At 48.9% G+C, this 27,946-nt stretch overlaps 1 protein-coding gene, 1 long non-coding RNA gene and 1 pseudogene across 7 annotated transcripts in view; 2 read left to right on the top strand and 1 right to left on the bottom strand.

The window, feature by feature from the left end:
* The first annotated feature begins 190 nt into the window (after positions 1-190).
* On the top strand, positions 191-7,137 carry LOC138998550 (ferritin light chain pseudogene; annotated as a pseudogene).
* Positions 7,138-9,660: 2,523 nt separating this feature from the next.
* On the bottom strand, positions 9,661-25,982 carry LOC138998307 (uncharacterized). 4 transcript variants are annotated; one of them, XR_011469130.1, is made up of 7 exons: positions 24,933-25,982; positions 23,661-23,883; positions 21,133-21,243; positions 16,585-16,662; positions 12,125-12,202; positions 10,700-10,782; positions 9,661-9,746 (listed from the first exon to the last, which is right to left on the bottom strand). It is a non-coding gene; the product is annotated as an uncharacterized lncRNA (long non-coding RNA). The 4 variants fall into 4 exon arrangements; XR_011469131.1 differs by lacking the exon at positions 12,125-12,202; XR_011469132.1 differs by lacking the exons at positions 9,661-9,746; positions 10,700-10,782; positions 12,125-12,202; positions 16,585-16,662; positions 21,133-21,243 and adding an exon at positions 22,680-22,970 and having other exon boundaries at positions 23,220-23,883.
* Positions 25,983-26,484: 502 nt separating this feature from the next.
* ZNF710 (zinc finger protein 710) overlaps positions 26,485-27,946 on the top strand; it is a 73,164-nt gene continuing 71,702 nt past the window's right edge. Inside the window, exon 1 of one of the 3 annotated variants that reach the window (XM_070400608.1) lies at positions 26,485-27,274. The gene's annotated coding sequence lies outside the window, so the exon portion shown is untranslated. The remainder of the gene's footprint in view (positions 27,275-27,946) is intronic. The other 2 variants (XM_070400607.1, XM_070400609.1) reach the window with 2 other exon arrangements.

Here is a 27,946-nt window from a genome sequence, read left to right as displayed (position 1 = left end):
GGACCACAGGGCGGGCAGCTTGTCCCCCTCCCGGGCTGCAGGCTGTGGCCCCTTTAAGACCCCACCTCCCCCTGCTCAGGGCTGATGCCCATCCTGTATTGCTGAGTGAGAAAGCAAAAGGAGGAACAGTGTGTTTAACATGTTTGTTGTGGAAAACACACAGGAAAATGCATTTTCAAAGTCTACAAGGATGTATGCTGAAGGGCGCATGGTGGTTACCAGGGGCTGGTTCTCCCAGGCACAGGTGTGGAAGGAGGGTGTGAAGGACCGATCACTTTCACTGTTTCCTGTAGACCCCTGGGTGGACACTCAACACTTAGTGTAGTTTGACATTTTCACAGCAACCATGTGCAACTTGGCTATCCTCCTATATAATAAAAGGCTAATATGCAAATTGACCAAACAGCAAAACGACCAGTCGCTGTGATGCGCACTGACCACCAGGGGGCAGACGCTCAACGCTGGAGCTGCCCCCTGGTGGTCAGTGCGCTCCCACAGAGGGAGTGTCGCTCAGCCAGAAGCAGGGCTCATGGCTGGTGAGTGCAGCGGTGGTGGCGGGAGCCTCTCCTGCCTCTGCAGAAGAGCTAAGGATGTCTGACTGCCAGCTTAGGCCCGCTCCCCAGAGGCCTGCTTGCAGGCCTAAGCCAACAGTCAGACATCCCCTGAGGGCTCCTAGACTGCAAGAAGGTGCAGGCCAGGCAGAGGAACCCCCTGACCCCCATCAGCCGAGTGCAGATTTTTGTGCACCGGGCTTCTAGTTTAAAAAAAAGATTTTATGCCCAGCCAGCGTGGCTCAGTGGTTGAGCATCGACCTATGAACCAGGAGGTCACGGTTCGATCCCTGGTCAAGAATACATGCCCGGGTTGCAGGCTCGATCCCCAGTAGGGTGTGCAGGAGGCAGCTGATCCATGTTTCTCTCTTATCATTGATGTTTCTCTCTCCCTCTTCCTTCCTCTCTGAAATCAATACAAATGTATTTAAAAAACATAAAAAATAAAGATTTTTTTCCAACAAGCCTCAAATCATAGGAAAATATTTACACCACTTACGTCAGACAAAGGGTTAAAGCAATATCTCTAAGTGTTTATGAATAGAAAAAGCAGTTGAAGAGAATACAATAAAACAGCAACAGTGGTTATTCCTAGAGGAGGCTTAATGGGATATTTTAATTTCGTTCTTTATACCCGTTCCTATATTTTCCAAACATTTAGCAATAAAAATACATTACACTTTCCTAGTCAGAAAAATACGATTTTTTAAGTTGAAGGGAACTATAACAATAAAAACAGATAATTAAAAGAGAAGATATGGAAGGAAACAAGAAGGCTAAAAAGGTTTGAAAGGATAGAAGGTAAAATGAGAACATTTGAAAAGGAAAGATAGCCATGGCTGGGTGGCTGAGTTGGGTGGAGCGTCATCCTGTACACCAAAAGGTCGTGGGTTCGATTCCCAGTCGGGGTTCCTACAGGGATATTTCTCTCACACATTGATGTTTCTGTTTCTCTCTCCCTTCCTCTCTCTAAAAAAAAAAAATCAATAAAAACATATCCTCAAGTGAGGATAAAAAAATAATAATAATAAATTATCAATAAGCCCGACAAGTGTGGCTCAGTGGCTGAGCGTCGACCTATGAACCAGGAGGTCACAGTTCGATTCCCGGTGAGGGCACACGCCCGGGTTGCAGGCTCGATCCCCAGTAGGGGGCGTGCAGGAGGCAGCCGGTCAATGATTCTCTCTCATCATCGATGTTTCTCTGTCTCTCCCTCTCTCTTCTTCTCTGAAATAAAGAGAAAGCCCCAAGGTGCCCCCATGCTCACCGCAGGCCAGCCAAGGGTGCTGCCGGCACAGCAGGGCAGCCTGACACTGACAGTGAGTCTCAGCCGTCTTCCTCGAACACAGACCCCAGACCCCAGCCCCAGCCTGAGCCGCGCCCTCTAAGCCTCTGTGCCGCCCAGAGCCTTCAGCCAGCTCCACAGGGCCCAGCGCTGCTGCCTGGAGATGCGTTTGTGGTTATTAGTTAATTTTAGGGTGACGTCCCTCCCTAAATTACAAAGAAGTCCTTAAACGTATCGCTGTGGTCAGCCCTGGACTGGCTTGTTGCTGGTGACAGCAATGTCAGGGGATGAGAGCAGTGTTTCTTTTTCTTTATTTGGATCTTTTTAGAAAGAGTGGAAGAGAGAGGGAAAGACAGAGAGAAACATCGATGTGAGAGAAACACATGGATTGGTTGCCTCCTGCACACGCCCTGATCAGGGTCCAGGCCAGGGAGGAGCCTGCAACCGAGGAACGTGCCCTTGATCGGAATCGAACCCGTGACCCTTCAGTCTGCAGGCTGACACTCTATGCATTGAGCCAAACTGGCTAGGGCAGGGGTCCTCAAACTTTTTAAACAGGGAGCCAGTTCACTGTCCCTCAGACCGTTGGAGGGCCGGACTATAGTTTAAAAAAAAACTATGAACAAATTCCTATGCACACTGCACATATCTTATTTTGAAGTAAAAAAAAACAAAACGGGAACAAATACAATATTTGTATTTGCATGTGGCCCGCGGGCCATAGTTTGAGGACCCCTGGGCTAGGGCAATAATAAAAATATATATATTTTTAAAAAGATTGAAATCATAGCAAGTATTTTTTCCAGGAACAATGGAATGAAACCAGAAATCAATAGCAGAGGGGAAACCAGAAAAATCCACAAACGGATGGAAATTAAACAACACACTTTTAAACAACCGATGGGTCAAAGAATAAATCACAAGGGAAATCAGAAACTACCCTGAGACCAATGAAAAGAAAAAGACAATATTCCAAACCTTATGAGACGCAGAGGAAGCGGCGCTAAGGGGGAGTTTAGAGCTACGAAATGTTCGCATTAAAAAAGAAGAAAGGGCTCAAATCAACAACCTCACTTCATACCTCAAGCAACTAAAAAACAAGAATACACTAGACCCAAGCTAGCAGAGGAAGGAAATAATAAAGATGAGAGCAGAGATAGTAAACAAAACAGAGCGTAGAGAAACAATAGGAAAAAAAGTCAACAAAATGAAGAGTTCGTTTTTGAAAAGATCAACAAAACTGACAAACCCTCAGCTATAGGAACCAAGCGGGGGGTGGGGGGGGGGGTATGGAGGGGAGAGAAAACTCCACTAATTAAAATTAGAAGTGAAAAGGGAGGCATTACAGCTGATTTCACAGACATAAAGATTATAAGAGAATATTGTGAGCAGTGATACACCAATGAATTGGATAACCTAAAAGAAATGAGTAATTCCTACAGATACACACCTACCCAGATTGGAATATGAAGAAACAGAAAAATTGGGAAGTGTAACGTATAGCATGGTGACTATCTATAATAATAAAAGCGTAATATGCTAATTAGACTGGACAGCCAAACAACCTTCTGGACGTCCTTCCAGATGAAGCTGTGGCGGCCGGGGGCCGAGGCAGAGGCGGTTAGGGGTGATCAGATGGGCAGGTGAGCAGTTAGGGGCGATCAGACAGACAGGCAGAGTGGTTAGGGGTGATCAGGCAGGCAGAGTGATTAAGGGTGATCAGGCAGGCAAGCAGAGTGGTTAGAGGTGATCAGGCAGGCAGAGTGGTTGGGTTGATCAGGCAGGCAGGCAGAGTGGTTAGGGGCAATCAGGCAGGCAGGCAGAGTGGTTAGGGACATCAGGCAGGCAGGCAGGCAGGCCAGTGGTTAGGAACCAGTGGTCCCGGATTGTGAGAGGGTGTAGGCCGGGCTGAGGGACCCCGCCCTCCCTGCACGATTTCGTGCATGGGGCCTCTAGTCCTATATAATAAAGAGCTAATATGTAAATGGTCTTCAAGTCTCTCCCACCCAGGCGGGGGGACCTGAGACTGCGTCCTCCCACTCCCTTACCCCCCACCCCCGCCCTGCAGGACTTGATGAAGGTGGAGCCAGCTGGGTCTGGGTCTTGGGCGATTTCGAGGTGTGTGTGGGTGGGCGGGGACTTGACTCAGGGTCCTGCGGTGTGGGGAGCCGATATAGGGTTAAGCCTCGGACTGACCTGTTAGCAAAATCACAAACAAGTCTTCTTCTGAGTCTTAAACAACCCAGTCCGAGAGGTGGCTGCTGATTTACACGCGCTGTCATTTAAAAAATAAAAATGGGGGAATTTGCTGGAAGCCGGTCCACCCTTGCTGCTTGACACAGTCGCTGCAGGGAAGAAACATCTGCACAGCTTATGTTTCAACGGACCTGGCGTATATGACATATGTTTGCTTCCCCCTCTTAGTGCTTTGTGTTTTAACCAGGACCACCTCCCCGAGAAAGGTTGTTTCCCCAGGTTAGGGGTTAACAGGACTAAGGAAGAGAATAAATCAGTAAATCCCCCTAGTGTTACAGAAATACCATGTACTACTTATGAAGAACTTGGTCTAAGACTGTTGGCAATAAATTTGGGACTTGTTGGGCCCGCATCCCCAGGGGTCTGCCCACCAGGGAAAGCACCAAAGCCTATATCCCTGGAGACCCACCGACACAGGGCAGTCCCAGGGAAGGCAAGCAGCGAGGCCGGGAGGACATAACCTTTACTGGGTAGGATAAACTTCTTCAGTCACTTCCTTGTAGCTTATCAGTAGAGCAGTGACCTTGGAATAGCCTTGTAGTGGAACACAGAGATTAACCTAGACAAGATTAAAATCAACAGGACTAGATAGAGACAGGATTTTTGGCTAAGGTCAGATAAGAAACAAGGAACTGTAGAACGTTACCCAAAACATACCATGATGTGATTATAGAGGCATGCTTATAGGATCAAATGATATAAATACAGATGTAAGAGGACAATAAAGAGAGAACCCAATCATGATGATCAACTGAACGCTGCCTCCATGTCATTCCTTCATCACCAACTCTGTCCACACCTATGACAACCCCTGGACCTGTTGGGGCTGGACCCCAACACTGTGGCGCACCCCAGACTCTGACAGGCGGAAGATTTTCATATACATTTTACTAATTTTCTTTCATCTCTAACACTTCTATTATAGAGAAAGGGCAAATAGCAACATTGAAATATTTCCTCTAATTAATTCCCTTTTAATGTGCACAAATTTCGTGCACCGGGCCACTAGTAGTTAATAATACTATAGTTCATATTTAAAAGTTGCTAAGAGAGCAGATCTTGAAGTCCTCATCACAAAAAAAAAAAAAGGTGTGGCCCTGGTTGGGTAGTTCAGTTGGTTAGAGCATCATCCTGATACACCTAGGTTGTGGGTTCGATCCCTGGTCAGGGCACAAACAGGAAGCAACAAATGAGCCCTAGCTGGTTTGGTTCAGTGGATAGAGCGTCGAACTGAGGACTGAAGGGTCCCGGGTTCGGTTCCCGCCAAGGGCACATGCCCGGGTTGCAGGCTCGATCCCCAGTGCGGGGCGTGCAGGAGGCAGCCGATCCATGATTCTCTCTCATCATTGATGTTTCCATCTCCCTCTCCCTTCCTCTATAAAATCAATAAAAAAATATTTTTAAAAACCCACAACCCTCCCAACAAAGGAAAGCCTAAAAGCAGATGGTTTCACTGGAGAATTTTACCAAATATTTAAAGAAGAATTGAAGGATGGAGAGGGACTAATATATGGTGATGGAAGATGGTTTGAATTTGGGTGGTAGGTGCACACTGCAATACACAGATCTTGTATCACAGAAATGGACACTTGAAACCCATATGGTCATATTAGCCAATGTCACCCAATACATTTAATAAAAAAAATTGTTAATAAAATTAAAAAACAAACAAAAATAGAATTAATACCGAACCTCCTCAAACTCTCCCAAAACAGTTAAGTGGAGGGAATACTCACAAACTCATTCTCTGAGGCCAGCATTACCCTGATACCAAAGCCAGACAAAGACACTACAAGAAAACCATAGGCCAATATCCCTGAAGAAAGCTGATGCCAAAATCCTCAACAACATACTCGCCATCAAAATCAGCAGCATCTTAAAAGGCTTAGCCTTAGATCAGTGATGGCGAACCTTTTGAGCTCGGCGTGTCAGCATTTTGAAAAACCCTAACTTAACTCTGGTGCCGTGTCCCATATAGAAATTTTTTGATATTTGCAACCGTAGTAAAAGAAAGACATATTTTTGATATTTATTTTATATATTTAAATGCCATTTAACAAAGAAAAATCAACCAAAAAAATGAGTTCGCGTGTCACCTCTGACACGCGTGTCATAGGTTTGCCATCACTGCCCTAGATGGGTTGGCTCAGTGGATAGACCATCGGCCTGTGGATGGCTCCCGGGTTCGATTCCAGTCAAGGGCACATACCTTGGTTGCAGGCTCCTCCCCAGCCCGGTCCCCGGTCACGGCTTGTGCAGGAGGCAACCAATTGAGGTGTTTCTCTCACATCGATGTTTCTCTATCTTTCCCTCTCTCTTCCATTCTCCCTAAAAATCAATGGGAAAATATCCTCCAGTGCACTCGAAGGTCCCGGATCTGTCTCTGGCTTCAATAGTGTTTGGACAGAACAGACCCAGGGACACCCCCACTTCCAGCCTCCGACCACTCTCCTGCGTCTCATCCAGCCGCCACCTTCAGAACCACCTCCGGGACCAGCCAACACACCGTTTGTTCGTTTTTCTACCTTAACTCCTTATTGCCGAACAACCACGGGCTCCCAAATTCGTCAGAATTATTCCCAGAGGTGGAGGCACCGTCACCCGCCTGGCCAGCCTGCATCTGCGGGCCTTGCACACCTACCTCTCTCGGGGCTTCTATTTCGACCTTGAGAATGTGACTCTGGGGCGAAGCGCGAGGGCGCTGAGCATCTCTTAAAGTTGCAAAACGAACGTGGCGGCCGCATCCTCTTCCAGGACGTGCAGAAACCTTCCCAGGATGACTGGGGCAGAACTCAGGACGCCAGGGAAGCCGCCCTGGCCTTGGAGACGAACCTGAACCAGGCCCTTTGGGAGCGGCAGGCCCTGGGTTCTACCCGTGCTGACCCTCATCTCTGCGACTTCCTGGAGAACCACTTCCTGGATGAGGAGGTGAAACTGATCAAGAAGATGGGCGACCACCTGACTAACATCCCCGCAGGCTGGCCGCCCCCCCAGGCCGGGCTGGGAGGGTATCTTTTCAAAAGGCTCCCCCTCAAGCACGACTAGGAGCCTTTGGAGCCCAGAGGCCTTTCAGGGGCCCCCTCTGCATCCCCTAGTGCAGGGGTGGGCAACCTCTGGCACGCGTGCCAAACATGGCACGCCAGTAACTTTTGCTGGCACGCGAAACCCTCTCTTATAATCTTCCATTTACAATTTTTTTAAAAATATATTTTATTGCTGAAACTGGTTTGGCTCAGTGGATGGAGCGTTGGCCTGCGGACTGAGGGGTCCCGGGTTCGATTCCGGTCGGGGGCATGTGCCTGGGTTGCAGGCACATCCCCGGTAGGAGATGTGCAGGAGGCGGCTGATCGATGTTTCTCTCTCATCGATGTTTCTGACTCTCTATCTCTCTCCCTTCCTCTCTGTAAAAAAATCAATAAAATGTATTTTAAAAATAAATAAATAAATAAATAAATAAATAAAATATTTAAAAAATATATATATATATTTTATTGATTTTTTTACAGAGTGGAAGGAAGAGGGATAGAGAATTAGAAACATCAAAGAGAGAGAAATCTCAATCAGCTGCCTCCTGCACACCCCCTACTGGGGATGTGCCCACAACCAAGGTACATGCCCTTGACCGGAATCGAACCTGGGACCCTTCAGTCCGCAGGCCGATGCTCTATCCACTGAGCCAAACCAGTTAGGGCACAATTTTTTTCTTAACATAGACTTTTTTATTTTTCAGATAAATTCAGTGTAGGTGCATCTTAGATAAATAATTTTACATAACAAGTTATCTTAAAGACCATAGACATGGATGGACGAGAGAGGGGAAGAGCAATTTCTATGCCTCTGCCTTAACTCTCCCTGCCTTCCTAGATCCGACCAGTGTTTTGGTTTCATCCACATACGCTTGTGAATCTTTGTTCTCAGGGATGAATTTTGTTAAGTCTCGTAATAGGAGTAGCCTGACGGATGAAAGCAGTAGCTCGTGCATATCTCTGAAGGTCACGAAATATAAACCTGATGTAAAATCTCTGTCATCAGTGATGCAGCAGCAAAAGTCCCACTGATAATATCAAACGGAGTCATAAAGTTTTCTGTCGGACTATCAGTGTACATGTATACATTCAAAAATAAATGTATTTTTCATCATCATCTACTGTGTTTTTGTCGCTCGAATGAATTTTATTATTTCTTCAAGGTTCTTCACATACGTACACCTTAAGAGATATCAAGTAGGTGTAACATGTTCTCAAAAAATTAGGGCTGGCACGCAGAGGAATTTTGAGTCAGAGATTTTGCTGGTTTTGGCACGCACTCACAAAAAGGTTGCCCACCCCTGCCCTAGTGTCTCTGGCTTTTACCTGAGCCTCTTCCTGAAACTACTTGCCATTCTTTTAACCACCCTGGAGCCCTCTCCCATGCATTGGACCAAAGGAAACAATAAAGCTTTTCGCAGGAAAAAAAAAGAAAAAGAAAAGAGCCCTGACCGGTGTGGCTCAGTGGATAGAGCGTCGGCCTGCGGACTGAAGGTTCCCAGGTTCGATTCTGGTCAAGGGCATGTACCTGGGTTGCGGGCACATCCCCAGTAGGGGGTGTGCAGGAGGCAGCTGATCGATGTTTCTCTCTCATCGATGTTTCTAACTCTCTATCCTTCTCCCTTCCTCTCTGTAAAAAATCAATAAAATATATTTTAAAAAAACAAGAAAAGAAAGAAAAAGAAAAATACCCTCAGGTGAGGATTAACCAAAATAAAAGGGTGGGGCGCCTTATACACCATGACCACACGGGGTTTATTCCTGAAATGCAAGAACGATCCAAGGTACAAAAATCAGTCAACGTGCCCGGCCAGGTGTGGCTCAATGATTGAATGTAGACCCATGGACCAGGAGGTCAGAGTTCGATTCCCGGTCAAGGGCACATGCCTGGGTTGCAGGCTCGTTCCCCAGTAGGGGGTGTGCAGGAGGCAGCCAATTAATGATTTTCTTCATTGATGCCTCTCTCTCTCTCTCTTCCTCTCCCTTTTTCTCTCTGAAATCAATTTAAAAAATATTTTTAAAAAATCAGTCAATGTAATACATACACCCCATGAACAGAATGAAGGGCAAAAACCACACAATCATCTCAACTGATGCAGAAAAAGCTTTTGGCAAAATTCAACAGTTTTATGATAAAAAAACAAAAAACAAAACAGCAACCCAACAAACTCAGAATAAAAGGAAACTATCTCAATATACATTAGTTACCCTTTATCCAAAGGGGATATGTTCCAAGACCCAGTGAATGCCTGAAACCAGGGATAGTACTGAACCTACGTACATACTATGCTTTTTCCTACACATACATACACTTTCCGGCTTCTCTTGGGGGCATATCCGAATGGCCAGCATCACTGCTCCTGCGCTGTGGGGGCCCTTGTAAATGAAACAAGGGTCATGCGCACACCAGCCCTGCGATCAGTCGTGATAACAAGACGGCACGTGACTACAGGGCAGAACCTCACGGCGTGGAGGGAGGAATGCTTCACATCTCAGGCGGGAATGAGCAGGTCACGTGAGATCTCATCACTACTCAGAACGGGTACCATCTCAAACGGATGAATGATTTATTTCTGGAATTTTCAATGTAATATTTTCAGATCACAGTTGACCGTGGGTAACTGAAACCTTGGAAGGTGAAGTTGTAGATTGAGGTTGTGGTGGGGGGGGGGGGTGTTACTATAATAAAGGCTATCTCTCTATATATAAGCCTAAGCGACCATCTGACCGTCCGACCTGTAGCTATGACGCACATTGACCACCAGGGGGCAGACGCTCAATGCACAGGCATGGAAACATGCAACAGACTGATGAATCTCAGAGGGAAGGGGGGAGGAGGGGAGGACGGGAAAAGATTAACCAAAGATCTTATATACATACTAGAGGCCTGGTGCACAGATTCGTGCACCAGTGGGGACCCTCAGCCTGGTCTGCGGGGAATGGGGCCGAAACCGGCAGTCTGACATCCCCCAAGGGGTCCCGGATTGCTAGAGGGCTGGTAGTGTATTTATAACAAGCCTGCAGGAAACATTTCAATCAATGCGGAAAGACTGAAAGCTCCCTAAAACCAGGAACATGACAAGAATGCCCATTCCTACCACTGTTAGTCAACATAGTACTGGAGGTTCTAGCCAGAGCAATTAATCTATATTGTCATTCAAGTCAAGGGACCCTAAATAGCCATATATGATCAAATGATTTTCCCCAAGAGTGCCAAGGCCACTCGATGGGAAAAGGGGCAATCTCTTCAATAAATGGTGCTGGGAAAAGTGGCTATCCACATGCAAAAGAATAACATTGAACCTTTATGCCAAGTAGAAAAAATAATTTAAAGAGATTCAAGCCTAGCCAGTGTTATGCTCAGTGGTTGAGTGTTGGCCCAGGAACCAAGAGGTCACCGGTTCAATTCCCCGTCAGGGCACATGCCCCAGTTGTGGGCTCAATCCCCAACAGGGGGCACGAAGGAGGCAGCCAATCGATGATTCTCTCTCATCATTGATGTTTCTATCTCTCCCTCTCCCTTCCTCTCTCTGAAATCAATAAGAACATTAAAACAACAACAACAAGAACAAACTTCTCACCTTCTTAGGTGATTCGGAAGGGCCCCCAATTTGTAAACGACTGGCCAGAAGTGATCCTGGAGGGCTTCTCGGAGGAAGAGTAGCTGTGAAGGGTAGAAATGTTTGGGTTGGGTGAAGAGGGGGCGATACAAAGGAGGAATTAGTTCAGCAGCAGCAGCAGCAGCATTATCATCATCATTGCAAACATTGATTACAAGTGCCTATAATGTGTGGTTCATACATGTTCTCTCATTGAATCCCACCACAGCAGTGCCTCCCTGTTCTGCATCACCCCCTGCCCCCAACCCTCCCAGGCCTCCCCTCTGAAAGGCTCACATCGCCTGGGGCAGCAGGACTCCAGGTACCTGCCCTGCTCTGGCTGAACAGGACCAGGTGGGCCAGGGCTGCATTCTCCTACAGGTGGCTGGCACCATGGGCAATGATTTGGCATGGGGCACCTCAGGTCCCCGTGAGCGCCCTCTGCTGGTGGCTCCTGGCCTGGCACGTGTCTGCAGGCTCTGGGCCCTGAGCCCAGGTGACTTTCATTTTTCATTAGCATGATGGGATGTCTCTCCGAGCCGGGGTGATATTAATTACAGCCTGTTGTATAACAACCCAAGGCAGCGGTTCTCAACCTGTGGGTCGCGACCCCTTTGGCGGTCGAACGCCCCTTTCACAGGGGTCGCCTAAGACCATCCTGCATATCAGATATTTACATAACAGTAGCAACATGACAGTTATGAAGTAGCCACGAAAATAATTTTATGGTTGGGTCACAATACGAGGAACTGTATTTAAAGGGCCGGAAGGTTGAGAACCACTGACCTAAGGTTTCATAGAGGATGGAGCTCTCTGTCCCAGAGGCGTCTGGTCCCCAGGATTCGCCCCCAAAAGGACTGACGTCTCAAAGATTCTGGGCTCCCTCCACCTTCTGCTGGTCAGCATGAGCCTGCATTCCCTCCCGCGCCCCCCAGCCCATCCTCAGGACGGCCAATCAGGGAGGACCCTGGTTATTCTGGAAACTGCTCCTTAAGAATGGAGAATTCCAGCGCTGGCCGGTTGCTCAGTGGTTAGAGCATCAGCCCTCAGACGGAAGGGTCCTGGGTTCGATTCAGGTCAAGGGCGCGTACCTCAGTTGCAGGTCTGCAACCAATCCATGTGTCTCTCCCACATCGATGTTTCTCTCAGTCTCTCCCCCTCTCTAAAAATCAATGGGAAAATATCCTCCGATGAGGATTAACCAAAAAAAAAAAAAAAAAAAAAGCAACAACAAAAAAGAATGGAGAATTCTAGAAATCCGATCTAAAAGCTACACACAGACTCCTGCTCCGATAAAGAAACGCAGTGGAGTCTACTGTTACAGGATTCTTCCAAGTAGGGCCGCAGCCTCGCTCACACCAGGAATACCATTATGGGTTCGTGCGTTGAGCTTCGGCGTTTGCAAACCTCTTTGAGCAGCAAACCCTTGGGATCCGTCCTACTGGGTCTTCCTGGCACCGAGGCAGCTGCAGAGCGCAGGGTTCCCTGTAGGGAGAGGGAGGGGGCGGGGGCAGGGGACTTTTTAATGGTTAAGTTCCCAAACTAGCTGAAAATTTTCATTTAATCCATGATAGAGTGGAAATGCTTGGAGGTTTGCCATGATAAAGAAAGCACAACGTACAACCGTGGATGATAAATAAAAAGGATTTTGAATCTGAAGCCTTGTCTATAGTTTTTTTTTTTAAGTTCCTTCTCTTTTATTTTTATTTTTTTTAAATATATCTTATTGATTTTTTACAGAGAGGAAGGGAGAAGGATAGGGAAGTTAGAAACATCGATCAGCTGCCTCCTGCACACTCCCTACTGGGGATGTGCCCGCAACCAAGGTACATGCCCTTGACCGGAATCGAACCTGGGGCCTTTCAGTCCGCAGGCCGACGCTCTATCCACTGAGCCAAACCGGTCAGGTCTGAACCCTTGTTCTTTAATTTAAAAAGTTTAAGAAAGACTCTATACTACACTCGTGCTTAGGGAATCCCAACACAAAATGACAAATTAAGGGCTCCAAGGCGTAAAGGACCTGTTTCACTTTTTTACTCCGTTAATTCTTTTTTTAAAAAATATATGCTTAGATCGTGGTTTTGTTTTTGATATATTGTCATTGATTTCAGAGAGGAAAGGAGAGGGAGAGAGAGAAACGTCAATGTCTCTCTTGAGAGAGAATCGCTGATCAGCTGCCTCCTGCAGACCCCACACTGGGGATCGAGCCTGCAACTCAGGCATGTGCCCTTGACCGGAATCGAACCTTCAGTCCGCAGGATGATGCTCCATCCACTGGGCCAAACCAGCGAGGGCAACTTTGGATTTATTTAAATGGCCGTGACCTCGAACATTTTCTTGTAGTTTTGTGTTCTGGCAGTTTTCTCTTCAGTGACCTAACTCAGTGTCTTTTGACCATTTACCTATTGGGATTTTACAGTTAAAAAAAAAAAATCATTTATATGAGGTCTTTAGGTCATAAAAAATGGCTTGTAAAATATGTAATGTAGCCCAGGCCAGGTAGTGCAGTTGGTTAGAGCATCGTGCTGATACACCAAGGTTGTGAGTTCCATCCCCGGTCAGGCCACATACAAGAATCAACCAATGAGCCCTAGCTGGCTTGGCTCAGTGGATAGAGCATTAGCCTGCAGACTGAAGGGTCCAAGGTTCGAGTCCCGGTCAGGGCACATGCCTGGGGTGTGGGCTCAATCCCCAGTGTGGGGCGTGCAGGAGGCAGCCGATCCATGATTCTCTCTTCTCATTGATGTTTCTATCTCTCTCTCGCTTCCCTTCCTCCCTGAAATCAATAAAGAAATATACTTTAAAAAAGAAAAAGGATCAATCAATGAGTGGAACAACAAATCGATGTTTCTCTCTCAGATGAATTAAAAAAAAAAAAAAAAAAAAAGCAAAAAGCTGATGAGGAGAGTTTCTGTCCAGAGAACATTTGAGCAGAAACCCAAGGAGGTAGCCTGCATTTCCTACTTCTGATTTTTCTCAAATGGAGGAAACTTCTAGGTGTTTTGTTTTTTTTAAACCCAGAAAACGATTTCACTCGTTTTCAAATTTGTCAGCAATTTCACATAATATCCTTTTCTATTTTTACCTTATTTCTCTTGTGATGGCCACCATTTACTTCGCCTTAAGTTGGGTTCATTTCTGTTTTATTTCTTCCTTGACTGCGTGTGTCCATGGTATGACTTAGTCTCTGCTTTAACTAAAAGGAACCAGTTCAGTTCAAGGAACTTTGACTGTTTTTCTAGTTTCTAATTTATTCTTTTCTGTGTTTTTTTTTTTTTTCTGATTCCTTCCTTCCTCATCTTTATTTTGGGGTGCTGTTCTAATATTTCTAAATGATTTTATGAATATTTTAACTTTTTATGGGTTGAATCATAACACCATTATAAAAGCTACACAACTTTTTGGGTAAAGGTTTGCAGGTGTCCTGTTTGGTTTCCATAAGTGCAATTCTTTGTGTTATTTTCTCTTTTAAAGATATTTATATTTTTACTGATTTCAGAGAGGAAGGGAGTGAGAGAAAGAAATAACAATGATGAGAGAAGCATTGATCAGCCGCCTCCTGCACGCCCCCTACTGGGGAATCGAGCCCACAACCTGGGCCTGTGCCCTTGACCGGAATTCAACCAGAGACCCTTCAGTCTGCAGGCCAAGGCTCCAGCCACTGAGCCAAACCGGCTAGGGCTGTATTATTTTCTTAATTCACACCTGATTCTTGATTTCCTCCTTTACCCAAAAGCTATTTTGGAGAATTTTTATTTTATTTATTTATTTTTTAAAATATATTTTATTGATTTTTTACAGAGAGGAAGGGAGAGATAGAGAGTTAGAAACATCGATGAGAGAGAAACATCGATCAGCTGCCTCCTGCACATCTCCCTACTGGGGATGTGCCCGCAACCCAGGTACATGCCCTTGGCCGGAATCGAACCTGGGACCTTTCAGTCCGCAGGCCGACGCTCCATCCACTGAGCCACACCGGCTAGGGCTGCATCCGTTGTTTTGATTCTTGGATGTGCCCTGACCAGGCCGCACCTGCAACCTTGGTGTATTAGGAAGACGTTCTAACGAACTGAGCCACCCGGCCACGGCCCGTTTTGGGAGAAGGTTTATTTCCCTTCTCAATGTGAATTTCTCTAATATGAATTTCTAATTTTAGCAGATCGTGAACAAAGAATGCGGCCCCTATGACATCTGCATTTCCAGTGTACTGGGGCTTTCTGTAGGGCGGAAAATATGACCCGCTTTTGAAAATGATTTTGCGGATCCTGGAAAGTAGGCTGAGTAACTCACAGCCCAAGCCACAGTCACTGTGTCCCCAGGAGCTGGGGGACAGGACAAAAAGTGAACAGGAAGGAAGCCTCAAAGAGGAAGTGATTTTGAGAGAGGGACAAAGAACTGGCTTCTGTCAGCACCCACTCAAGGCCAGGCAGCACCCTAGGCACTCGGTCTGTTATCTCACTCGGAGGTCAGAGCGGCTTCTTCACAGCAGGAAACCGAGGCTCCAAGAGGTTAGGGAAGTTCCTACACTCTGTCCCCTGCTCAAGCCCTGGCCCCCTTGGCTTTGCTGAGCGGGTTCCCACTTTTCTTTCAAGACCCATTAAAAAATATATATTTTTTTTATTGATTTCAGAGAGGAAGGGAGAGGGAGAGAGAGAAACATCAATGATGAGAGAGAATCATGGATCAGCTGCCATCTGCACGCCCCACGCTGGGGACCGAGCCCGCAACCCGGGCATGTGCCCTGACCGGGAATCCAACCGTGACCTCCTGGTTCATAAGTCGATGCTCAACCACTGAGCCACGCCGGCCGGGCTCAAGACCCATTTTATTTTTATTATTTTGATTTTTGTTAATCCTCACCCAAGGATATTTTTTCCATTGACTTTTAGGGAGAGTGGAAGAGAGAGAGAGGGAAAGACAGAGAGAAATAGCGATGGGATTGCCTCCTGCAGGCGCCCAGACTAGGGCCTGGGCCAGGGAAGAGCCTGCAACCGAGGCACATGCCCTTGATTGGAATCGAACCCGGGACCCTTCGGTCCACAGGTGATGCTCTATTCACTGGGCCAAACCAGCCAGGGCCCACATGCATTATCTCATTTGATCTCAACAACAACACAGGCGGCCCTGAGCCCATGCTCTAGAACAGCGGTTCTCAACCTGTGGGTCGCGACCCTTTTGGGGGTCAAACGACCCTTTCACAGGGGTCGCCTAAGACCATCGGAAAACACATATATAATTACATATTGTTTTTGTGATTAATCATTATGCTTTAATTTTTTTAAAAATATATTTTTATGGATTTCAGAGAGGAAGGAAGAGGGAGAGAGAGATAGAAACATCCATGATGAGAGAGAATCATGGATCGGCTGCCTCCCGCAAGTCCCAAACTGGGGATCGAGCCCACAACCAGGGCATGTGCCCCTGACTGGAATCGAACCCGGGACCCCTCAGTTCGCAGGCCGACACTCTACCCACTGAGCCAAACCGGCTAGGGCAACTATGCTTTAGTTATGCTCAATGTGTAACAATGAAAAGACATCCTGCATATCAGATATTTACATTATGATTCATAACAGTAGCAAAATTACAGTTATGAAGTAGCAACGAAAATAATTTTATGCAGATGGCAGCTGATCCATGATTCTCTCACCACAACATGAGTAACTGTTTGAAAGGGTCGCGGCATTAGGAAGGTTGAGAACCACTGCTCTAGGTTGTGAATTGCTCAGAGACTGAGTGTGGCCAAGATCGCTCTGCTGGTGAGTCGACACAGCCAAGAGCTCCTTAGACTCCCGTCATTGCCACATTCAAACTGGAACCCAGGTCCCTCCTGTGGTTAAAGCAGATGCACGCAGACACACACCTACCTCACTCCTCTGGCCTTGCTCACCATCATGGCTGCGCAATGGTGTCCTTTCGCCCCAGACAGCGCGCTTCATGAATGCCTTAAAGGAAATTCATGAGAGTGATCCCTAAGGTGACAGGCTGATTCATTCATCTGTTCTTACGAACAATACACATTTACTGAGCCCCTCTCCCCCGCCAACCCCCCCCCCCCCCCCCCCCCCACCTCTCCATAGTAGGCTGGCCCTGGACACAGCAACCCAGGTGCAGGCTAGGAGACCTTCAGGGCGGCCCCCCCCACAGTCCACCCACGGCACCCAGGCCTGCCTCCTCCTCCCCTCCCCTCCCCGTTCTCACCCCACAACCCTTTATCTCCCTTCACAAAAAGCCCCATTCTCTTTTTGCACAATACACTTTCACAATAGAGAGTCTATTCCCCCCAGAGCCGAAGAAGAAGAAATCGTCAGCAACCAGAACACTGGTTCCTCTTTCCTCCTAGGTCTTCAAGCATCTCCAGGGCAGGAGAAGTAACTGCTTTCTGCCACATGACTTCCGGTTTGCTGGGCTGTTTGGGATTGTAAGCGCCCTGAAGGCCTGACTTGGATCTCTTTTTTTTTTTTTTTTCAGCGTGATAGTTTCTTTTTTGCTTTGTATTGATTTCAGACGGGAAGGAAGAGGGAGAGAGAAATAGAAACATCAATGATGAGAAAGAATCATTGATTGGCTGCTTCCTGCACACCCCACGCTGGGGATCGATACTGCAACCCAGGCATGTGCCCTTGACCGGAATCGAACCGGGGACCCTTGTGTCCACAAGCCGACGCTCTATCCACTGAGCCAAACTGGCTAGGGCTAGTAGGTAATTTTTAAGCAATAACATATAGTTAGAGAACAGGACCTAGGCCTCTCATTCCATGCACAGTACAAAAGATCCAGGTCAGCCTTAGCTGGTCTGGCTCAGTGGATAGAGTGTCGGCCTTCGGACTGAAGGGTCCCAGGTTTGATTCCAGTCAAGGGCACGTGGCCGGGTTGAGGGATCGATCCCCAGTGTGGGGCGTGCAGGAGGCAGCCGACCCATGATTCTCTCTCATCACTGATGTTTCTATCTCTCTCTCTCTCTCTCTCCCTTCTTCTCTAAAAACAATAAAAGTATATTTTAAAGAAAAGAAAAATGTAGGAATCATCCAGGATTTAGGGGGAAACCCAAAGAAAAGCAAAAATCTGTGTGTGGTCGGCATCCCACATTTGCAAGTTATTTTTCCAGGAGTAATGACAGTGTGCATCAAATCGTCTACCTCTAATGACCCCGCCTGTGACCAAGGGTGTATATTTGCATTGCTTTATTCCCAGTAACTTAATCAGCCTTATTTGCATACATATAAGACTAAAAATATGCCACAAGAAACCTAGGCCATCGACCATAAACAGGAAACTGCCAGCTTCCCCAGTTCAAAACCAATAAATACGTAAGAGCCACAGTGATGAACTCTATTGCTGTGGGAGAGCTCATTGGTATAAAGCCTGGAATACAGCCCTGACCGGTTTGGCTCAGTGGATAGAGCGTCGGCCTGCGGACTGAAGGGTCCCAGGTTCGATTCCGGTCAAGGGCATGTACCTTAGTTGCGGGCACATCCCCAGTAGAAGGTGTACAGAAGGCAGCTGATCAATGTTTCTAACTCTCTATTCCTCTCTGTAAAAAAATCAATAAAATATGTTTTTTAAAAAAAAGCCTGGAATACAATTTCATATTAGCGATCAAGATAAGCTTAACAGCCCTAGCTGGTTTGGCTCAGTGGATAGAGCATAGGCCTGTAGACTGAAGGGTTCCAGGTTCGATTCCAGTCAAGGGCATATGGTTGGGTTTCGGGCTCGATCCCCAGTAGGGGGTGGGCAGGAGGCAGCCGATCAATGATTCCCTCTTACCATTGATGTTTCTATCTCTCTCTCCCTCTCCCTTCCTCTCTGAAATCAATAAAAATATAGTTAAAAAAAAAAAAGAAAGAAAAGCTTAACAGGCCTGGCCAGCGTGGCTCAGTGGTTGAGCATCGACCTATGAACCAGGAGGTCAAGGTTCAATTCCTGGTCAGGGCACATGCCCAGGTGGCGGGCTTGATGCAGCTGGTCGATGATTCTCTCTCATCATTGATGTTTCTCTCTCTCTCTATTCCTCTCTGAAATCAATAAAAACAAAACAAAAGAAAGCTATGTCTTTGCTTATTTTATAAAAGAAAAAGCTTAAAAGTTTATACCCTTTAGTTCTGCAACTTCAGTTCTAGAAAATTATTTGAAAGAGTCAGTAACGTGGACAAAGATGTTGTGAAGGATGTTTACCGAAGGCTCACCAGTGCCTCTATGTTGGCAAAAAATTAAAAATAAAAAAAAAAAGGAAAAGGAAGGAAGGAAGAAAAAAAACCTAAGTATTCACAAAGAGGAAATGGTTAAGGAAGTAGTGGTGTGCGTGTTTGATGTAATACTACATAGCTATTAAAAAAACATGTTTTTGAAGAATATTTAATGAATTGGGAAATGTTTGTCATACACTGAGATACAAAATTGCATATGCATCAGAATTATATTTTTTAGTTCGCTTTTAATCCTCACCCGAGGATATGTTTTTATTTATTTTTTTAAAAATGTTCTTATTGATTTTTTTTAGAGAGAGGAAGGGAGGAGAGAGATAAACATCGATTGGTTGCCTCCTGCAAGCATCCCAACCTGGGGTTGAACCCACAACCTGGGTATGTGCCCTGACCGGGAACCGAACTGGTGACCTATCGGTGCACAGGATGCATGCTCAACCCACTGAGCCACACCGGCCAGGGCAGAATATATTTTTATTGATTGATTGATTGGGAGAGAGAGAGATTGTTTGGTTGCCTCCCGCAACCCCCTATGGCAGTGGTCGGCAAACTGCGGCTCATGAGCCACATGCGGCTCTTTGGCCCCTTGAGTGTGGCTCTTCCACAAAATACCGACTACTGTGCACGGGCTACGAAGTTTCAAGCGCACTGTACGTGCGAGCCCACATGTGGTTTTTTGTGGAAGAGCCACACTCAAGGGGCCAAAGAGCCGCATGTGGCTCGCGAGCTGCAGTTTGCAGACCACTGCCCTATGGGGATCGAGCCCATTGTAGGTGGGAATCGAACCTATGACTTTTGGTGCATGGCACAATCCTCCACAGGGCCACATGGGTGGTCAGGGCTGTTTTTGTACAATTATGTGTATGTTTGTATATTTATCATGAAAAAAATATATAAAACACTTAGAAGGAAACACAGACAAGTTAAAAGTTATTTCTGTTTTTTTGAATTATAAGTGATTTTTATTTTCTTCTTTCTTCCCTAGCATATTTGCCAAATTTCTATAATGAGTATATTTATCTTTTTAATATATTTTTATTATCATGTGGCCCGGCTGGTGTGGCTGTGGTTGAGCATCAACATATGAACCAGGTGGTCGGGGTTCCATTCCTGGTCAGGGCCCATGCCCGGGCTGTGGGATTGATCCCCAGTAGGGGGCATGCAGGAGGCAGCCCATCAATGATTTTCTCTCATCATTGACGTTTCTACCTCTCTCTCCCTCTCCTTTCCTCTCTGAAATCAATAAAAAGATATATTTTTAAAAAAAAAATTAATTAATAGCCCTGACTGGTTTGGCTCAGTGGATAGAGCGTCAGCCTGCGGACTGAAGGGTCCTGGGTTCGATTCCTGTCAAGGCCATGTACCTTAGTTGCGGGCACATCCCCAGTAGGAGATGTGCAGGAGGCAGCTGATCGATGTTTCTCTCTCATCGATGTTTCTAACTCCCTATCCCTCTCCCTTCCTCTCTGTAAAAAAGCAATAAAATATATATTTTAAAAAATTAATAAAAAAATAAGATTAATCTCGGTATTTCTAGAGAGGGAAAGCTACCTGTGAAATAGCTGCTTTCTGCAGCCCCTCTTAGTTCAACCCTGGGGTCCTGCCCTTTCCACTGGCCGATTCCAGTTGGGAGATTTAGTACGAAACATGGAACAGGAACTATTGCAGGAGCCACTGGTGATTCTTAAAATGTCTGTCTGGTCTGTCAATGAGAGAAACAGATCTTAATAATCACCTGCTAATCTCCCAGCAGTGACTCGGGTGAACACATCAATTGAGACGCTGAAGAGCTGTGTCTCATCCCTATTCTCAGCTTTCAAGATTCCCCGGATTTCCAGAGATGGATATGAACATCCTGGAAAGTCTGTGGCATGAATGCATGCTCACCCCCGCCCCCTGGGGAAATCCTGAGGATTAATAAACCTTCTAATAGCAAACCTTCCTTCCCATTTCGGCTCTGGGGGTGGGGGGAGAGCGAGGGGGACAACTTCAGGGCTTCTGAGATGCCCAGGGAGACCTCCGTAGACTGCTTCTCGTCAGAACAGCCCACTTCTTTCTCTCTAGTATGAATGGGGGGCTCCCTTCCTGGGTTTGAGCTGGCCAGGGGATTCGGCTAAACCTTGGTGGTGCCTGACCGTTGACTTTAGGCCTAACGTCTGCACCAGGTTCACAATGTATGCAATACGCCCTCATGCATTAATGTCCTATTACCTGCCTTTATTCCTCTGAATGCCAGGGCGTCAGTGGACATTAGAGAAGTTAAAAAGATGTCAGAGAAGGAAGTGGGTCACCTGCCCAGACAGGTTGTCCCAGGGCGGCCACCTGTAAGAGAAAAAGACAATGGGGCCCTCGCTGGTTTGGCTCAGTGGATAGAGTCAAACCTAAGAGTCCCAGGTTCGATTCCAGTCAAGGGCACATGCCCAGGTTGCAGGCTCGATCCCCATTAAGGGGCGTGCAGGAGGCAGCCGATCCATGATTCTCTCTCATCATTGATGTTTCTATCTCTCTCTCCTTCTTCCTCTCTGAAGTCAATTAAAAAAAAAAAAGATAATGGGGAGGAAGAGAGGACTGTCACTCTAATGGAAAGAAAAAACAAAGATGCTGGAACTGGCTGTGAATTCTGGCTTGGTGACACCACAGTTTAGTTTTCTGTGCCTCAGTCTCCTCATCTGTAAAATGATGGTTAGACTATGACATCCAGCCCTAACCGGTTTGGCTCAGTGGATAGAGCGTCAGCCTGCGGACTCAAGGGTCCCAGGTTCGACTCTGGTTAAGGGCATGTACCTTGGTTGCGGGCACATCCCCAGTAGGGGGTGTGCAGGAGGCAGCTGATCGATGTTTCTCTCTCATCAATGTTTCTAACTCTCTATCCCTCTCCCTTCTTCTCTGTAAAAAATCAATAAAATATATTTGAAAAAAAAAAAAGAATATGACATCCATCTGGCACAAAGGTGACTGTATGTTTATCACAGTGGGTCCATAAAAGTGAAAAACTGGAAACGTCCCACAAGTACAACAATTTATTTAGATAAATTCCGACATGTGCGTGCCATGGAATAATATCACCCATGAAGAATGATAATGTGGCCTTAACCCAGCGGTTCTCAAGCTGTGGGTCTCAACCCCTTTGGCGGTCGAATGACCCTTTCACAGGGGTCGCCTAAGACCATCCTGCATATCAGATATTTACATGATGATTCATAACAGTAGCAACATTACAGTTATGAAGTAGCCACGAAAATAATTTTATGGTTGGGTCACAACACGAGGAACTGTATCTAAAGGGCCAGAAGGTTGAGAACCACTGCCTTAACTGGTTTGGCTTGGTGGATAGAGCATTGGCTTGTGGAATGAGGGGTCCCAGGTGAGATTCTGGTCAAGGGCATGTACCTTGGTTGCGGGCTCATCCCCAGTAGGGAGTGTGCAGGAGGCAGCTGATCGATGTTTCTCTCTCATCGATGTTTCTAACTCTCTATCCCTTTCCTTTCCTCTCTATAAAAAAAATCAATAATATATATATATTTTTAAAAAGAATGATAATGTGGATGTTTACAGAGAGGGAAAGATATCTGTGTCATATCACTGGGCGAAAGTGGTTGCAATTCAGTAGGTATAGGGTTTTGTCATTTTTGTAAAAATAACATTTACATGTATAGCCGCTCATTTGTTTAACCATTTAAATTTTTTCTAATATCTATTTTATTGATTTCAGAGAGGGAGAGGGAGAGAGAGGTAGAAACCTCAATGCTGAGAGAGAATCATGGATCGGCTGCCTCCTGCACGCCCCAGAGTGGGGGATCGAGCCCGTAACCCGGGCAAGTGCCCCGACTGGGAATCGAACCGTGACCTCCTGGGTCATGGGTCGACGCTCCACCCCTGAGCCACGTCGGCCGGGCAACAATATTTACTTTGTATAGTTTTATTATTATGTGCATTTCCACGTAAATACGTGGACAGAAAACGTCCAAGGATGTGTAATGGCTCCACGCGGGTGTCCTTTTTAGTTCTGCTTAGCTGATTTTCAAACTATTTCACAACGAACTTGTGTCCTAGAGAAATAATAGAAGCATAAAATGTGTACAATGCAGAAACTGGAACACTGGTGCGTCTGGGTCCAGGGGGCCCTTAGCTGGTGTCAAGTTCATCTGCATGTTGCTTAGAGAATGAGGAACCCAAGCAAAGAACTAAGATTGAAATCAGGCTGCAAAGGAGTCTATAGTCCCTCCTGCCCCTCCCTCCTCCACAGTGTGAATGTCTGTGTCCGCTTCTCTCTCCACTGAGCAAACTCAGCCCGGTACCTGCTCCCAGGGCCTACTCTCTTCTGATTCCTATGCATCCTGCCGGAAGCTGGTCCATCCTTGCTGCTTGACACAGTCGCTGCAGTAAAGAAACATCTGCACAGCATATGTTTCAAGGGACCTGGCATATATAGCATATTGTTTTTAATATGTTTGCTCTCCTTAGCACCATGTGTTTTAACCAAGGTCACCTCTCCGAGAAAGGTTGTTTCCCCAGGTGGGGATTTTTTCCCTGAGGTTGGGAGGGGATACAACCCCTTAACTAAGTGCCAGGCGGGTAGTTAATCACTTTAACTACAAACAACCACGCTTAAGCTACATAACCTTTACTCCCTGGAATGAAGATAAGAAACACCCTAACCTTTGCAATAGAAATTGACAGGATTAAAATCGACTGGTATAAATACAGATGTAACAAGACAATAAACATCAGATCCTAACCAGAACTTGGCTGGAGATCCTGGCTAGAAGTCCTGACTAGGCTGCTGATCAACTGAAGGCTGTCTCCGTGTCATTCCTTCTTCGCCGACTCCGTCCACACCTTTGGGGACCCCTGGACCTGCTGAGGCCTGGCCTTCGTAGCCTGTCTCCACATTCCAGTCATGCTCCTGAGATGACACCTGGGCCACCTTGATGAGACGGAGGTGTCCCCAATCCAGGCCACCTGTTGGGACACAGGGCATCTTTCAATGAATGTTTCTCCACAGCTTTTCTGGCATCGAGTTTCTGGCACGGTGAGTCATTCGGAACAGAATCTCATTTGTAGGTGGTTAAGGCACCTCCCTGATTTGTAAAACTAATGAATAGCCCCAGCCGGTTTGGCTCAGTGGATAGAGTGTCGGCCTGGGGGACCCTAAGGGTCCTGAGTTCGATTCTTGTCAAGGGCTTGGACCTCAGTTGTACGTTCCTCCCTGGCCCGGGCCCTAGTCCGGGCCTGTGCAGGAGGCAAGCAATCGATGTGTTTCTCTCACATCACACATCGATGTTTCTCTCTGTCTCTTCCACCCTCCCTAAAAATCGATGGAAAAATATCCTCGGGCGGGGATTAACAAAACAAACAAGCAAAGAAACAAAACCCGAAAAAACACACTAATGAATAAAAGCCACCATGTACCACGTGATGCACGGGCTCATTTAGGCCTCAATTTAACCCTGTGAGATGGGTGTTTCCACCCCCGTTTTACAGATGGGAAGTCAGAGAAGCCAACTTGCCCAGAGATTTGCAGCAAGTACGCCTGGGCCCTTAAACATAAGATGCTATCTCTGCAGCCCCCAGATCTCCTGACTCCCAATTTATAAGTGGGGGAAACTGAGTCTTAGTTCTTTCCTGCGGCTGTTATGCACCCAAGTTCATGGAGTTAGCAAGTGGGAGAGGCTAAAATCTGACAATCTCCCGGATACCCGCCGCCCTCCTCCCCTGCGCCCTGTCACACTCCATGCTCTCCCCTCCCCCACATGTGCCCGGACACTGCACTCATTCCCCACTCCCCCGCGTGCACTCCACCGGGCGGCACATACTTGTGGCAGTTCCAAGAATCTGTAAGAATGTGCTCTCTTGCCCTGGGGGCTTTGGACAGGCTGTGCCTTCCCATGCATTTGCCTGGCACAGGCCTACGCATCGAGATGTAGCCTCTTCCGGGAAGCCCTCCCTGACCACCCTCGTTGGGAGTCCTCTCTCTGGTGCTTTCCTCGGTTCATCTTTGCATGCATCACCTGGCACCGTGGTTGCTGCTGTCTTCTTATTTCCCTGCAGGTCTGCAAGGCCTAACTGAGGACCTTTGCACCCAGCTCAAGAGCAGGCACCCAGTAGGTACTCAGTAAGCGTTTGTTAAATGAACGCTTGACCATCCGAGGTGTGCTTTGCTTTGTTTGAAGGATACGACTTAGGTGCACGAATCTGGAGGAAAGAAAATGACAGAAATGTGTCATCCTATTAGGGGGGCGTAGTGGTCGAAGGCTCTGGGGTCTTGCGGGGGCTCAGTGCGCTGATATTAAGACGATGGTGTCCTCCTCTCCCAAGCCGAGTCTCAGGCTACTGTTTTCTCACTCCCAGTCAGAAACAAATCATGTTCTGAGTGACTGCAGTCATTGCTCACATCACCAGGAGCTGGTTCAGGGTGGGGTGAGGGGCAGTGGCCTTGGGGCTCCAGTCTCCGAAGGCCCAGGCCTCCAGGCTGCGGGGGGGAGGGGTGCCGAAGAGCAGGTCGGTCCGGGGAAGCTGCAGTCACTGGGGACGGGGGTGGGGGGGGAGAGACAATGGGGCGCAACATCTGCTCCTCGCTGGGAGAAGGGACCCTCCACTGAAAAGCCGGGGAAAGCAGGGAAGTGTGGGAGGAATTGATGAGAAGGGGTGGAGCCAAGGAGATGCAGCCGGGAGGAAGGAAGAGAGGCGGGAGGCGAAGGCTTTCCTTCCCTTCCCTGACCTGGTCTGGAGCGCCAGCCTCCTCAGGCATTGTTTCCTGCGGAAACTCGGGGGCCCGCGGACACCTCCCGTTTCCCCGCAGCCCCTGGCAGCGGCCCCGGTCCAAGTCCCAGGCATCCAGCAGGTGCTCAATACTTACTTGGGGGAAAGGAGAAATGCGGCCAACTTTTACTCTGGGAACTTTTCCCCCCGTCCTCTGCCCACTCCGCCAGAGAAGCCGAGGGCAGAGCAGGTCTTGGGAGCACGCCCGGGCGCCCCATGAATAATTGACCCTCCGTGGCGGCTCTGCCCGGGGACAGCGTCGGAGTCGAGACGCGGCTCCGCGTGGCCGGCTGCCAGGAGGTTGGAGGCCCCGGGTCCGGCCTGCCCCAGAGCCGGGGGGGAAGCCAGGCCGTGCCAAGCCCCCCGCAGGGAGGCGCCAGGGCCTGACCCTGCGCGGCGAATGGCCACGCCTCGACGCCCCCCAGCAGGGCCCGCGGGGCCGAGGGGCCGGGCCCTGGGATTGGAGGGCCCCCGGGGGCCGACCCCCCGCTCCTCCAGCCCCTGCCCCGCGCGCGGGCCGGGCGCGCGCGCTCGCAGCCCGCGCCGCGCCCTCGAGCCTGGCTGTCCAGGGCGCTGCAAACAGCTGTTCCCAGGCTCGTGTGCAGTTCGGAGCGGCGCGGGGACGCCGGTTCCGAGCCCATCTGCCTACTTTAAATAAAAAAATTACAGGAGTAAAGAACACACCCAGCTCCCACCTCGGGCCGGGGAGGGGCGGCTGGGCGGCACCCCGAGCCGCGCCTCCCGCCCCACTGGCTCCCCTTCGCCAGGGCGCCTCAGGCTCCCCCGGGGCCGGGGGGCGCGCAGTCCCCGGGCCCCTTTGTGCCGGGCCGGGTCCCCCATTTCCATGTGAGGCGCTGCCGCTGCCCCTCTCCCCCGCTTCGCTTCATCTTTGTTCCCCTTTTCTGAGAGCAGGAGAGAGAGAGAGAGAGAGAGAGAGAGAGAAGGAGAAAAAAAGGCGTGACTTGATTTTCAAACGAAACTCCCACAGCAAACAAAACCCTTTTAGAGAAATAAGAAAGGAGGAAGAAGGAAGAAAAGAGGGAAGAGAAAAAAACACACACACACACAAAAACCGGGCGGGGAGGGGAGGGGGAAGCGAACACCCGGCAGGCTTTCCATTTGAGTGGGAGAGTTGAAGCGAGAGGCAGAGAAAGAGAGGAAGAAAAAAATCCTGTCTGCGGTGGAAAGAGAAAAGAAAACTTGGGCTGACAGGAGGGGGTGGGGGGTGGAAGGAAGTGAGAAAACAAAAGAGAGATAAAAGGGCTGCTTTCTGTCTCTCTTCCTCCGCGAGCTGGCTTAGGAGGAGCTGTTTTGCATCCCTTCACGTCAGCCCTGCCTCACTCCCTTCTTCCTGGGAGGGAGAGAGAGAGAGAGAGAGAGAGGGAGCGAGAGGAGAGAGGGAGAGAGAGAGAGGAGGAGAGAGAGGGAGCAAGAGGCAGAGGGAGAGAGAGAGAAAGAGAGGAGCGGAGGGCGGGCGCGGAGCAGGCGGCGGGCGCGCGTGGAGGCGGCGGGCGCGCAGCAGCAGCCGGCGGTGGGCACCCGAGCCCCCGGCCCGCGAGGGCCCCAGCGCAGGAGCCGCGCCCGGACCGGGGTGAGTGTCCGCGCGGCCCCGGCCCCGCAGCCCCGGGCGGGCGGGCGGGCGGACGGGCGGGCAGGCGGGCGGCGGCGGCGGCGGGGGCGCGGGGGGCGCGGGGGTGGGTCGCTGCGGCCGCGGCCGGCCCGCCCCCCGCCTCTCCCCGGGGACGGTCGCGCGCAGGCCCGCGCCGCGCTGCAAACATGTCGCCTATTCCCTTTCACTTCCACATTCCCGCATGCCGGCGAGCTGGAGGGAGAGAGGGAGAGCGGGGAAAAGACGGAGAGATGGCGTCTGGAGAGGGGGGGGGCGGGGGTGAGAGGGGGAAGGGAGGGAGGAGAGCGCGCGAATGAGAGACCGAGAGGAAGAGAGAGAGAAGCAGAAATGAAAGGAAAGCAACGCGGTGGCGGCGGCGCGGGAGGCCCGGGCGGCGGCGGCGGCGGCGGCGGCGGCGGCTCGGGGGCCCCGCACGTGGGTGTCCCGGCGCCGGTGCGCTCCCCCCGCCGCCCGCCCGGGACTCAAAGTTTCGCCCCCTCGCCGCGCTGCCCCGCCCCTCGGCTGCCCACAAACTTTATTCTCCGAGCGGGTGGGGCAGCCGTGCGTCCCCGCCACTCGGGGTGGGGGAGGGCGGAGCGCGCCTCCGGGGGGGTGGGCTGTCCCCGAGGGCCGTCGTGCGCCCCGGGACCCCCG

Source organism: Myotis yumanensis, unplaced genomic scaffold (assembly GCF_028538775.1).
Source record: "Myotis yumanensis isolate MYYU_CA2020_CCGP unplaced genomic scaffold, mMyoYum1.0.hap1 SCAF_20, whole genome shotgun sequence".
NCBI lineage: Eukaryota > Metazoa > Chordata > Mammalia > Chiroptera > Vespertilionidae > Myotis > Myotis yumanensis.
The sequence above is the reverse complement of the archived record's forward strand: the minus strand, read 5'-3'. Positions and strand labels throughout refer to the sequence as shown.